The 14,160-nt window shown below is 38.5% G+C and overlaps 1 protein-coding gene across 7 annotated transcripts in view; it reads left to right on the top strand.

Moving 5' to 3' along the window:
- Positions 1-14,160, top strand: part of MBNL3 (muscleblind like splicing regulator 3) — a 113,060-nt gene that overhangs the window by 18,058 nt on the left and 80,842 nt on the right. The window contains exon 1 of one of the 7 annotated variants that reach the window (XM_007174529.2): positions 7,579-7,596. The exons of the other annotated variants lie outside the window; for them this stretch is intronic. The gene's annotated coding sequence lies outside the window, so the exon portion shown is untranslated. Of the gene's footprint in view, positions 1-7,578; positions 7,597-14,160 lie in introns of those variants that run through there. 7 annotated transcript variants of the gene reach the window in all.

The raw sequence follows: 14,160 nt of genomic DNA, 5'->3' as shown, positions 1-14,160 counted from the left end.
CTTGGAAGGAATTTGATTCTTCCAATATTCAGATTGAAAACTGTAGTCTTATATGTGCAGAGCAGTAGATAGAAAAAGGGGAAAGGGGGCAATTTATCTTGACTCCAGTCAACAAGCCACACAAATTCATATGAAAAAAGCGAATCTGAAAAAAATGCATGGAGAAAAATTAGGTACACCAGCTATGTGTGATTTTTGCAGTTGATTTTCTACAGCATATCAACCCTGGCACCCCTCCAAAGCAGCCTTTGACCAGGAAATCACTATATGTACAACCTTGGAAAATTGCCTCAACAATAAAATATCTTAGACAGTGTATCTTCTTTTTGTTTAAAAAGCATATTTACAGGTTACGTGTTTATTAGGAGTTTATAATAGGGTATCCTACATACTAAATGCCTCCCCCCACAACACATATTCACACAAACACACACAGGAACAGTTTTAACTTCTATTTAAACCTGAGTTCTGTAGTAGATTGCGGTTGTATTATAGATATGTAGTATCTTTGGATCTTTTTCAAGTATATCTTCCCATGTAATATCTGACCTAAAATAAAACAATCATACCTTTTTCTTTACACATAACATTAATTGATAACCAGTTTTTAGTTGCAGAGAAGGCTTAACTCTAGAACAATTTACTAGGGAGAAAAAAGGAAAATAAAACGAATATTAAGACCATATTAAGAAGTGATAGGAAGAGGTGATGTAATTTTGTACTCTTTTCTAATGGAAACAGCTACTGACTTTGTGCCAGGCACTGTGATAAGCACTTTACACATATTATCTCATCTCATCCTCATTGCAACCCTGTGAGGTCGGTGTTATTATTTATCTCCTTTTTACAGATGGGGAACCTCAGGCTCAGAGAGATTAGGTAGCATGCCCAAAGACATTCTGCTAGTAAACAGCAGCGCCCAAACTTGAACTTAACTCTCTAACTCCATAGTCTATGTTTATAACCCCTGTAGCTATATTATGGAAACATAAAAAAGGCTTCATTGGGAACCTGAGTTTGCTGCTTGTCTCTTTCATTATGTATTAGTGATCTAGGACTGAGCACTGGATAAAGACAGTGCTGCTTGAAGGAAGTAAACATCTGGAATGACCAGATGCTGCAGACTTTGCAATACACCTCTAAGTTAGAGAACTATGAATTGTTAGAAGTGGAAGGGAGTTGTTGATCTACTTTTAAAGAAAAGCAATGGATTGGGACATGTTGGGATTCCCACTTATTCTGTAACCTTTATGGGGAAAGTTGATTTCTTACATAAAGACTCACGCTGACCATTTCTGTTCTTTGGGGTGCCTCCTTTACTGGTCCCGCCATATACTGGGCACTTTGCCTTGCTACCGTGCATGTGGACCAAATCATTGTTTTCCCACCAGCACAATGTCTTCCATATAGCAGATGTTCACTACTTACATTGGTTTAGCAAGTATTTGTTAGGAACTTAGTATATATGAGGTATTGAGCAGACACTGAAGATGAATAACACATGCCCTTGAGGAGCTGACAGTCGAGCAGACAGATAAGCAAGGGTTCCACTATAGTGTGACAGGTGTTGAGATGGAGATGGCCAGACGTGTTTGATGGGGATGCTGAAACCCTGAGTATGGTTCTGTGTCTGGATCTCATTCATCCACTCATCTGATATGCATATCCCATCTGAGGCATTCTCCCCCACACTGGAGCACATCCACTCATCTGATATGCATATCCCATCTGAGGCATTCCCCCCTACACTGGAGCACATCCACTCATCTGATATGCATATCCCATCTGAGGCATTCCCCCCTACACTGGAGCACATCCACTCATCTGATATGCATATCCCATCTGAGGCATTCCCCCGTACACTGGAGCACATCCACTCATCTGATACGCATATCCCATCTGAGGCATTCCCCCCTACACTGGAGCACATCCACTCATCTGATATGCATATCCCATCTGAGGCATTCCCCCCTACACTGGAGCACATCCACTCATCTGATACGCATATCCCATCTGAGGCATTCCCCCGTACACTGGAGCACATCCACTCATCTGATACGCATATCCCATCTGAGGCATTCCCCCCTACACTGGAGCACATCCACTCATCTGATATGCATATCCCATCTGAGGCATTCCCCCCTACACTGGAGCACATCCACTCATCTGATACGCATATCCCATCTGAGGCATTCCCCCCTACACTGGAGCACATCCACTCATCTGATATGCATATCCCATCTGAGGCATTCCCCCCTACACTGGAGCACATCCACTCATCTGATATGCATATCCCATCTGAGGCATTCCCCCCTACACTGGAGCACATCCACTCATCTGATATGCATATCCCATCTGAGGCATTCCCCCCTACACTGGAGCACATCCAATAAGAAGGCACTCGCTTTTTACCAAGAAGAAGTTAAACTGCATTTTTCTAATCTACCAAATGCCATGTATTTTGACATTAAATCTATGAATGCAATGCAATTACATATTTCATTTGTAAATAAAACTTAAGTAGAGCTGTTGTTAGTATTGCTTGGCACCTCCAGAAATCATATTATATCTTAATAGAACTTAAAAGTACTGGGATTCATTCTGTGCCAAAATATATACCTAGGAATAAGCCTTTAAATTTTAGGTTATATTTGTTCACTTTTGTGCCCATGGGAGGCAGTACAGAGTAGTGATTGACAGCAAGCATTCTAGAGCATGCCTGAATTTGACCCGGCTCTTCCACTCATCCACTGTATGACCTTGGACCAAATTACTTAGTCTTTCAGTATCTCAGTTTCCTCATCGATAAAATGGGGAAAATGCTGGTATCTACTTCATAGGATTGTTATGAGCAGTAAATAAAGTAATGTACATGAAAATGCTAAGGTTAGTGCCAGGCACGTAGTAAACACAGTGTGCATATTTCCTGTTATTATATTTTTAATTCATCTGAAATTTCATGCTTTATTACTCTGTTTTTCATAAATCATACACACTCACCTTTAAATGAAATTCAAATCATTGGAAATTGATGTGAACTTTTCTCTTACACAGAGTCTATAGTCCTTTGAGTCTTTCCACACCAAAGCCAAGTAGGTTCTCTATTATCTCTGCTTGGAAATGAGAGGTCAACTTTGACATTCCTTTCTGCTCCTTTTACAAGGCCACAGCGTTTTACAATAAATTACGTGACTATCTCCTATCAGTTATCTTGATAAAATTTCCGTAGCTCACGCACTATCTCGTGCTAAGGGATCAATGCTGTTAGAATGTGTGATGTGTAGTTTAAAATCCCCAAGAAATAAAGCATACAACAGAGTTGGATTTAACATTTCTTGACTGCATTGATGCCATTCTGTTTGCCAGGCTTGTGATTTACATGGGCATTTTTTTAGTCAGCCACTAGCATCATTGGCCAATATGCTGTCTAGGGGCCAGAATTTAGTGGTGACTTTCAGTCTCCTACTGCTGATGAAGGTTTTTGGCAGTGTTTTGGAATTCTACTTGGCCAAAACAATTGACAAATACAGAGTCATTTAGAATAATAATAAACTAACATCGAGATTACTGTTTTTCCTTAGTTCACATTATTGTTAGCCTTTCATCTTTCTGTATTATGTCACATTTATTATTTCTAGTACAATGATGATATAGTCATTTTCGGGATTAAGCACATGAAAAAATGCTGACAATGACAGGAAGGAGTGAGGGAGCCAGTTTGGCACAGAAAACAGAAGATTGGTGGGACTAGATGCTATACTAAGTGCAGCTCATCCAGGGTCCAGGGGAAATCCACTTTGTTCTTTCAGCCTTTATGGACCAAGTTGTTGCAATGTCCTCATCATTATACTTAGATTACAATTTTATCTTTGTCATTAAATGGAAACATATTAATATTGTGCCCACCAAGAAAGCTTCCTCAGTAGCAATATGTAAATGGGTTAATTATAGCTTTCACATGTATGGTCGTTATCAATTTTTAATCTGAAGTTCCCTTAAATAAAATATGTAAGCAGTTAAGTTGGGCTTAGAAATTTGCCAACAAGTAGTCTTTATAACCTACTGTAATTATCTCTAGAAATCATCATGTGTTCAAGTGACTAACTCTCCAAAGCTTGTACTAAGATAAATAAACAGAAGCAGCAATAACCAGTTCCCTTGTATTTCCTAATCATTGGCATGCCTTTTAGTCATATTTTAGATTTAAGGAGGGCTCTGTCTCTCCCTAGGAATCCAAACTATGCTTTCTCTTAGTTGGCTTCCTGGGAAATCTAAGCCTCCCTCTCGCTCAACAACTTAAGTTCCAACAAGCTTTTGTACATCCCTTTACACTGTGCATGTAATGTCAAGGGATCTGAGCATGTGGCATGTGTTAGCAAGCACCTAGCACAAAGTATCAGTGTGATGGTCCAGCAGTATACATCCGTTTGGGCATATCTTACTGAAATATTTATTGGAATAATTCCTTATTGGTTGGTAAATAGGCACTGACCAGAGCACGCTTTCCACTGCTCACTTCCTGGTCACCCCCGTGATTCGGGGGGGTGGGGAAAGGCAATTCCTAGCAGAGTAGCATCAGTCCTGCTTGGCTTGTGCCCATGCTAGAAGTGTTGTTTAATATTTTGGATATCATTCTTGGCTCATAGCCAACTGTGAGATCTGTCCCTTTCCCACCACCCATGCCATTGGAGCTCTAAGACCTTCACGGTCTTTTCATGGACTGTTTCCTCCCAGTTGCATCTTAAATGCTAACTAGCATTCTGAGAGAAGAGTCATGTCCCATAAAGAGATGGGGCACTACTTCCAGACCTCAGCTTCTAAACAGACACTTGAGATCTCATGAAAGCCAGATCCTAAAGCTTTTGAACTGTCCTCGTAGAGAAGCCCCCAAGCGCTCCCTAAGAGCATTCCAGAGCCCACGTCATTTGTATTTCAAGACACAAATCTAGCATGTTTGAGTTAACACCTTACACAGAGCAGTTGTCTGCTATGTTTTCTTTGACTGAATCTGGTTTTGTAAAACAGAGAATTTAATCAGTGTGTTTGTAGGGCAGGTAACAGAGGCAGTTGTACTCTTGAAGTCACAGCTAATAAACACTTGCCAGTGAGGAGGAAGACAGACTATAAAAGTAGGCATAAGGATTCCAAGCACACAGGCATTTGGGACATTTAAAAAGTGCTCAACATTTTCTTCAAGGCATGACTAATGTTTCTCTGTAATGATGACCTAGAATTATCAGAAAAAGTATAACTTTTCTTTTTTTTACTATCTTATGTCTAAGGAAGCAACAAAATTTTAAAAACATTTCAGAAAGATTTGTCTCCAGATAGATGATGAGACAAATATTCATGTTTAAGAGTTTTGTTTTTTGAAATCCCAATTTTATTGAATACCTCCTTGCCCGATAGTGTTCCAATAAATGAGGTGTTATTGTAACAAGACCCTAATGTGAACTTATGGACTTTTGTAGTATCTGATGGGCCAGCAATATTAATAAAAATCATTTGTGATAGAAATTATAGCATTGAGAAAATTACTTTGGGACCAGAATCATTATCATAAAGAGGTAGCTGCTTTCAGTTTAAGCACTTCCAACTTCATAGAGTTTGTTTGTTGGGGGGAAAGAATACAGAATATCAGTCTTCTGTGTCCTCTTTTTCAATGAAATATTATTGAAGAATTATTTTCTCACTAATAGTAGTATAAGGCAGCCTGGTGAAAAAGAGTCTAAAACTGGTATCACCACTGAATTTTTGCATGTGCACCTTTTTTTTTTTTTATAAATATGCATTTGTATCCGGAGGGAAAATTATTTTCTTTCATCAGTATCATACACACTCCAAAATATTTGTTCATTGTTTAGAAATAGAAATGTGGGCTAAAAGTAGAATAAAGATGAACACTTTACAATGTTTTTTGAGTTTCAGTTTGCCAGTGGAAGTTTTTCCAAATAACAGTAACACTTTGCTTATGCAAGGATTTTCAAGTTCTGTGTGGATGGAATGCTCGTGCTACCCTGTGTTAGAGGGAGTAATCTCCTGAAAAGAATACCATACAGATGGAAATGTCGCTTGTGTGTGCTTAGCGGAAAACCGCATGCATTTTCTTCAGAAGCAGAGCTTTCAAAGTTAAGTTCAGCTTTGTATCATTCACAGTATAATGAGCAACAAATATTCTAATTTATTTAAAAGAGTTACTGCTATCACAACAAAATAAATACATAGTAGTTTATAAGATGTGCCCTAATAGAGTTTTCTAGGTGTGAATATATATACTCAAAGTAATTTACTCGAGGGAGGCTTTTTGATCGGCTCTATGTTAGAATTCGATTTTTACGCTAACATGTATTTGTGAAAACCTACTATGCACTCAGCACTAAAAAGTCTGTTTTAGCTCCCTTTTTTCTGCATTACTCCCTTCCCTTTTCTTTTTTGATCCTGTTTTATCATTTCAGCTTACATCTGCTTTTAGGAAACGGCATTTCTGTTGCATCAGATAGTTTTTAAAGCATGCTCTTCTTACCTCTGCTTAGCATAACTGGTGTATTTGGATAGCAAACACAGTACACCATCTTTAGCAGGTACAGCACTATTGCACTTATTACTAATCGTTTTCCTGATTTTTCTATTGGTATGAATAACCTGGTAAAGAAATGGAATATGGAATGAGTTGTTTTCTCAGGTTTAAGTCTCATTTCTAGTTCCTACTAGATGCGAAAATTGAATGTTCTTCCATTCTTTATGTTATCAACCTTTGCAATTGTAAGGAGCAGATTTTCTTGATTTTAGCTAGCATTATAAGATATATTTAATTTTGAATTTACATTGTAAGATCATCATTTTCCTTTTACTGAGGGTTGTTGATACATTTTGTGAAATACAGTGAACTGTTAAATGGACCTCAACTGTCTGAAACCCACAATCAATAAGAATTTTATCTGCATTTGGTCATTAGGAGAAATAAGATATGAATTTACCAGAGGTTATAAGAAAAAAAACTACCTGTGTTGTAGCCTAAGGTCAATTCATATTCAAGCCAAACCCCAACAGCTTCTATTAACCTTGAGAAGAATTGATGTCCAGGAATGCTGGCCTTTAGCCATTATAATATCTCTAGTAATGAAAGAAAGATTTAGTTGGGTTTACTGTATGTTGTTTATTAAGACCAAAAGCAAAAAAAAAAAAAAAAAAAAAAACAGGGCATGTATTGAAAAGATTTCTACCAAAGTGGTTTCTAGTAACCATGACTTTTAAAAAGGATCACCCAGGACTTCCCTGGTGGCACAGTGGTTAAGAATCCGCCTGCCAATGCAGGGGACACGGGTTTGAGCCCTGGTCCGGGAAGATCCCACATGCCGCGGAGCAACTAAGCCCGTGCGCCACAACTACTGAGCCTGTGCTCTAGAGCCCACGAGCCACGACTACTGAGCCCGCGTGCCACAACTACTGAAGCCCGCGCGCCTAGAGCCCGTGCTCCGCAACAAGACAAGCCACCGCAGTGAGAAGAAGCCCGTGCACCGCAAAGAGTAGCCCCCGCTCGCCACAACTAGAGAAAGCCCATGCACAGCAACGAAGACCCAATGCAGCCAAAAATAAGTAAGTAAATAAATAAATAAACAAATAAAAATAAAAAAATAAAAAGGATCACCCAGTGTTTTTATTAATTGAATCTATTTTATATGAGCTATAGATTTTGGACAATAGCGTGCTTTATCTTTTCATAAAACTGATGAAGAAAAGCTATTTCTTCTCATGCAGCCATTTTTTATGTTCACAATTTAATGCCAGATTATTCTCCTCTTATCCCTTAAAAAAATTTCAGCCAACCTCTTTTTAGGTACAGTGATGGCTGGACCTTTGTTTAATTTACCATCTATACAGATCATGTTTGTTTGATTATGAATGAGAAATCCACTCATTTTCTAAATCTTATCCATTGATAGCAATTGCTGTGCAATTGATTCAGCTGTAATAATATGAATGTATTTTAAATACTACCAAAGTGAGAAAAGCAGTTATTGTAAAGGCATGGCCTTAGTTATTTGGTGACATTTTTGAGATACTACATATTTCTTCCTAAATTATGCTTGTACAGCTAGCCTTATGCAGGCAAGCCACTATGCTTGCAATTCTGTTAGCTGCCACTAGGTCGTGCCTGTTTGTAAATTGTAACCATCTGGGCTTCCCACACGTGAATAACAGCGAGAATAGGTTTATAGTACACAAGTGAATCAGATTTTTTTCAATGAAAATTAATTATTAAAATGGTCAATATAAATATTCCATCAGTTACCTATTATAGACAGGTTGATACACCATTTTTAGTAATATTTAAGGAAATGAAAGTGCATGACTATGAGTACCTTTCTCCCATCAAACTTTGTTATTAATAACCTCATATGCTTTCTTTGGTTTTTTCCTTTAGGGAGAATTTTTCTCTTCCTTTTAACTTTGTGTATTAAGATGCTTTAGGCTATATGCCTTTATACAGCTTCCCGTAGGCTTTCTGCTTATAGCTTTCTCTTCTACTGCCCTAGTTAATTGCTTTGCTGCTAGTTCTAGTTGCCCTAAATGACGAAGGTCTGATTTCTTTAGGTCTCAGGTGAAGTATTATTTCTTGGCACTTTTTATATAGGAAAGAACCATGTCATGTATTCAGTACAGTCTCACTAGGTTTAGCCCCTTTTTAGCCAGCAGTCATAAGATTCTATCCCTTACCCCAACAACACACACACACACACACACACACACACACACAAACACACACAGCCCGAGTGCGTGCACCCTTCCCTCCCTTCATGCACTGGTTTCCAGCAGTATAATATACACATGTAGATAAGTGGCTGTAACTTCGTTTGGTCTCTGAAAAATCCCATGGTGGTCTCTCTTCCACCAGCTAGCTGCCAGCCACTGTCACTAATTCTAACTCCTGCTTTCCTTTGGACTTTGATGTTGGATTGTTTTAAAAGCTAATTTGCATCAAATAGTAAAGATTATCTATTAACTTCCCTAGCAAGTTCCTGGCAGTTTTATAGTCTGCTTTGTAAAAAGACGCCATTACTCTATTTCTTCTGAACCTTTGAAAGCATTTATTTCAACTTCCCTTTCAATAAGTAGAATGGTTTTAAGTAGAGACATAGTGGCTTCAGTTCTTATGATCACATGTGTTCTCATGCTGTGAAAATTAAGAGTTTAAATAAGAGAAAGAAGAGAGAGAGAGAGAATGATACTGATGGAGGAAAGGAAGAAGGGAGGAGAGAGAGACACAGAGAGAGAGACAGACAGACAGACAGAGAAACAGAGAAAGAAAGAAAGAAAGATATTAAAACTTCTCCAAGATGTAGAACAAAGTATTCAATTTTGGTTGTTAGAACTGAGCTCCTGTGCTGGCTGTGTCACTAACTTTCTTGTAACTGTGACCAAGTGATTTATCATTTATAGTCCTGTTATCTTGTCTGGAAAATGAAGGAATTGGCCTGTAGATCATCATTGCCCACATTGTGAGTCTGTGACTCAGGCTCGTATTAAAGCAAAAATGTGGGGAATGTATCTTAGCTTCAGGTCTGCTTGAGTTCATGACTAAACAACTCAACTACCAATAAAAAGCACAGATTTTTATGCATTATAAAAATGTATAGGTTCACTCTTTCTCATCTCCTTTCCTGCATTGCCTGGACCTGCTGCTATCAAGGCAGTGCTTCACATTTGGGAGACACTGGTAGATATAGCACTTTCATATTCACACTAAAGGAAAACAGGAACCCTGGGGTGCTTATTTCTTTCATTCACATAGACACAGCCATTCTGATTTACAAGAAATATTACCTTTGGATAAGAGAGTATTCTGAGAGGGCACAGCTTGTCTCTGTATTTCTAGGAGTTTGTGGTTATAAAGCAAGGGACATTCAGAACTTAGTCGTATGCTACCTCTAATAATTTGGAGAGGTGAGGTTGTCTCCTCAAATAGATTATAAACTCCTTGAGGGAAGAGAATCTATCTTATATGCATTTTTTTGTCGCTCAAAGACCAAATGCAGTGCTATGCACATAGCCTACAAGTTAGCAATGCACTTCCTCTCTCTGATAAAAAGTTACTGACTCATGGCATCTTAGCCTCGTATGGTGATTTTGATGTTTCTAGTCCAACTTCCCATGCAGTGTGATAGAAACCTAGTGCAGAGGAGCGCACCACCTAGCGAAGCAGGTCAATGCACTGTTGGACAGCTCAAGCTCTGAGCTGGTCCTTCACTGTGTTGAGCTAACATGTGTCTCTCTCTGTACTCTATATTTTCACCCCTAGATCCTTCTGGAGAAACAGAAAACAAGTCAACTGCTTGCCTTTATATTGTTCATCTCCATAGTTCCTCATTTCCTAAGTATTTAGATAAGGAACTTGATGGCTTCAGAGTAAATACATAGCAAAACATTAAAAAATTATTTTTAGTCATTGTAGTCATGGGATGAGGTTTGTGAGATTCCTATTTCCATATTGAACAAAATGAATTCTGATGGTTTATTTCAGAAGCACTTTTTAGTGCCAAGCACTCTTCAGAGTGCTTTATAAATATTAACACACTTTAATCTACAATCCAACCCTGTGAGATTAATACTGTCTTTGACACCATTTTATGGATGAGGAAACTGAAGTACAGATGATTTAGATAACTTGCCCAAGGTCTTTCAACTGGTAAGAGGTAAGATTATGAACAAGGGCTTCTTGTTCCAAAATCCTATTCTCAACCACTATGCAATGATGGGATATCTTTTAGGGTTTTTTTAAATTTATTTTTTAAGCTGGGTCATGTAATTTTTTTCTCTTTTTCATTCTCATAAATTAGTACCTAGCTGTTTAAAGTTTCCAATTTTTCATGAGACTTATTTAAAATTAAGTTTCCTTTTTAAAGGTCTGGAAAAGGTACTGCTTAAAGATCTTTCCTTTATTGTTTGTTTTTGCCACCTTGAAGCACTATACCTTTATTTTGATTATATAAAGCTTTTTCCGATTTAGTTAACTGATGTTGCTAATATCTGGGAAAGTTCTACTCCAGTCTCTAAGGATGCTGTTACATCAGCTCTGTTTTCTGTCCCTAGGGAAGCTCTACTTTTTTCCATCTAGGTCCTTTGCACTCTCCTACACTGAATTTATTTAAATGTTTGCTTTGGCTCAAGCCTAAAACATCAAATAAATACCATAATTTGCTCATTTATATATTTTTCACTTTCTTTAAATTCCTAACAACTGGCCTACCATGTCTAAAACCAGTTCTATGTCATTAACCTGGATCTTGGATTTATGGAGTGCCTACCTCACACCAGGGATTTTCACATCTGTCCTATGATTTAATCCTGCAAGGAAACTGAGATGCTGAGGTTAAATATCTTGACCAAGAGTCAAATCCAGGTCTTTGTGATTCTAAAGCTCATTTTATACAGTACAGAACAACTAGCCTTTCTTCACTTCCCTGAGCTTTAGTTTTCTCATCTGTGCAATGAAAATAAATGGATTGAGAGCCTATTAAGCGTGAGGTACCAGGCCAGGTCCTGCGCAAAAGTGGTTCACAGAAATAGCTACACAACTATGACATAATAGGCCTGTGGTGGAGAGTTCTTTTTGAGCACCCGGTGATGCCTTCTTCTTGGTAGAGGTGAGAAGCTGCCCCTAGAGGAAAAAGTGAGATTTCTCCCTTTCTAAAGAAGCACACTCTATAATTCTATTCTACCATAAAATAGATACATTGAAAAAAATCATGTTGTACTCTTCTTTCTATAAACAGGTTTATTAAGTGTGTGGCATCACAATTATAGTTTGCTAGACTACTAAAGTCCATGAGAAGAGGAACCATGTCCAGTGCCTTGTATATAGTACTTAATACATATTTGGAGGATGAATGAAGGAAATAAGACATTTTTGTAAATATATGGACTCTTACCTACACACGACTGACAATTCAAAGATTTTTTAATGAGTAACTACTATCTTATGCCTACTGCCACCTCTATTATTTATATAATTTTCAACTCAGCTAACACTTATTGAGAACCTAGTTGTGCTAGGTACTGTGCTAGGGAAGGTAACAGTGAACGTACCTACAGTTCTAGCAATGTTTAATTCAAATTAGCATTGTTCTTGAATGCAGTTGTAGAATGTAGAACAGTTTTAATAGAATGGTGGAGATGGAAGCCATCTTGTAGTGAGTGCAGGAGTGATTGAGAGTGAGGAAGAGGAGGAATCATTTGGAAGATATTCCAGCAATGAAGGCTTAGGAAGCCTTCCTTGAGAGAGAGGCAGAGCTGAACTGTAGAAAAGTTGCATGCATGTTTGTGGAAGAGACAGAATTGCAGCTCAAGAGATAATGGGAAGGGCTTCCCTGGTGACACAGTGGTTAAGAATCCGCCTGGTTCGAGCCCTGGTCCGGGAAGATCCCACATGCTGTGGAGCAACTAATCCCGCGAGCCACAACTACTGAGCCCGCATGCCACAACTACTGAAGCCTGCGCCCCTAGAGCCCATGCTCCACAACAAGAGAAGCCACCGCAATGAGAAGCCCGCACACAGCAACAAAGAATAGCCCCCGCTCGCTGCAACTAGAGAAAGCCCGTGCACAGCAACGAAGACCCAACACAGCCAAAAATAAATAAATTTATTTATTATTATTATTTTTTTTTTATGGCTGTGTTGGGTCTTCGTTGCTGTGCGAGGGCTTTCTCTAGCTGCCGCGAGCGGGGACCACTCTTCATCGCGGTGCGCGGGCCTCTCACTATCGCGGCCTCTCTTGTTGCGGAGCACAGGCTCCAGACGCGCAGGCTCAGTAGTTGTGGCTCACGGGCCCAGTTGCTCCGCGGCATGTGGGATCTTCCCGGACCCGGGCTCGAACCCGTGTCCCCTGCATTGGCAGGCAGACTCTCAACCACTGCGCCACCGGGGAAGCCCTAAATTTATTTTTTTTAAAAAGAGAGATAATGGGAAGATTCCTGAGAAACATGGTCACACATGGAGTGAATGAGTTCCTGAGGATATTATGGTTTGGCCTATTCATCAGTAACCTTGTGGGCCTAAACATAAGGTTTTTTAAAATGAAAGTTATATAACATCTGGATTCCTGAAATCATGTCATCTATCCACTAAGATGATCTTTTCCAAATTTGTTTGAAATTTTGAAAATAAAATGCAAACACGAGGAGCTGTGGCTTATCTGTGTTTATACCCTTGACATCTAGTTATGTGGCCCCGAAGTTAGTCCTTAATAAATGTTTGTTTGAAGAATGTATTTATGAAAGAGAAATTATGGAGAAATACTATCAATATGTATTCAATAACTGGATATGAGCCATCTACCTGAATGGTTTAGAGTCCTTCATTTAATTGCCTGAAGGTAATGAGCTAGATTTGATCTTTCAGGATTACTTGCAACTCTAGCGTTCTTAAAGTCTTTATCCTTTGATGAACGAGTCTTGTTTGACTTTTGACAAACCTAATAACCGAAGCTGTATTGTTTCAGTGATTACTAATGTGAAAGTTGTTTTGTTCCTTGAGGCTTGAATGGTTTTAGTGGAACAAGTACATGTGATTGATGATATCATCCATATTTGGACCCTGGGAATTTAAGTTCAGTTTTCTGTCAGTGTGAGTTGAAGAAGTTTCTATTATGCTGAGAACTTTATGATCTTTTGTGAGATATACTGTTATTTAAGATAGAATCAAGGCATTTTGGTTTCCTTCACTGATATATTGAATTATATGGCAGTCCAATTTAATCATTTTAGTCATTCAGTACTTGGTGATATAGATGATATCATGTTAACCTAATTTCCTCATCATTCCTAAAAGGTATACTCACATGATTTTAAATTGATGAACACAACATGGTAACTACAGTATAGAATTTTATCAGTTTTAATGGGATTCCATTCACCTGAGTATAAATGTAAATGCTCTCTTTAATCCAATATTTAAGCCGTTACTCCTTCTCCTTCTCCTCCTCCTTTTTTGCTTGGCCATTTAAAAATGAGTTCATTTTTTGAATGATTCTTATCTACAGGTATTTTCCTATTTTCCATATATGTTGGTGCTTACCTTAGTGTACAGACTTCCTTGCTGGTTTGACTTCAGCATTTTCCTTGAGTTTTATTTTCAAATCCTGCTTTCTTTTCAGGCTCTTA

This window comes from Balaenoptera acutorostrata, chromosome X (assembly GCF_949987535.1).
Source record: "Balaenoptera acutorostrata chromosome X, mBalAcu1.1, whole genome shotgun sequence".
Lineage (NCBI taxonomy): Eukaryota > Metazoa > Chordata > Mammalia > Artiodactyla > Balaenopteridae > Balaenoptera > Balaenoptera acutorostrata.
The sequence above is the reverse complement of the archived record's forward strand: the minus strand, read 5'-3'. Positions and strand labels throughout refer to the sequence as shown.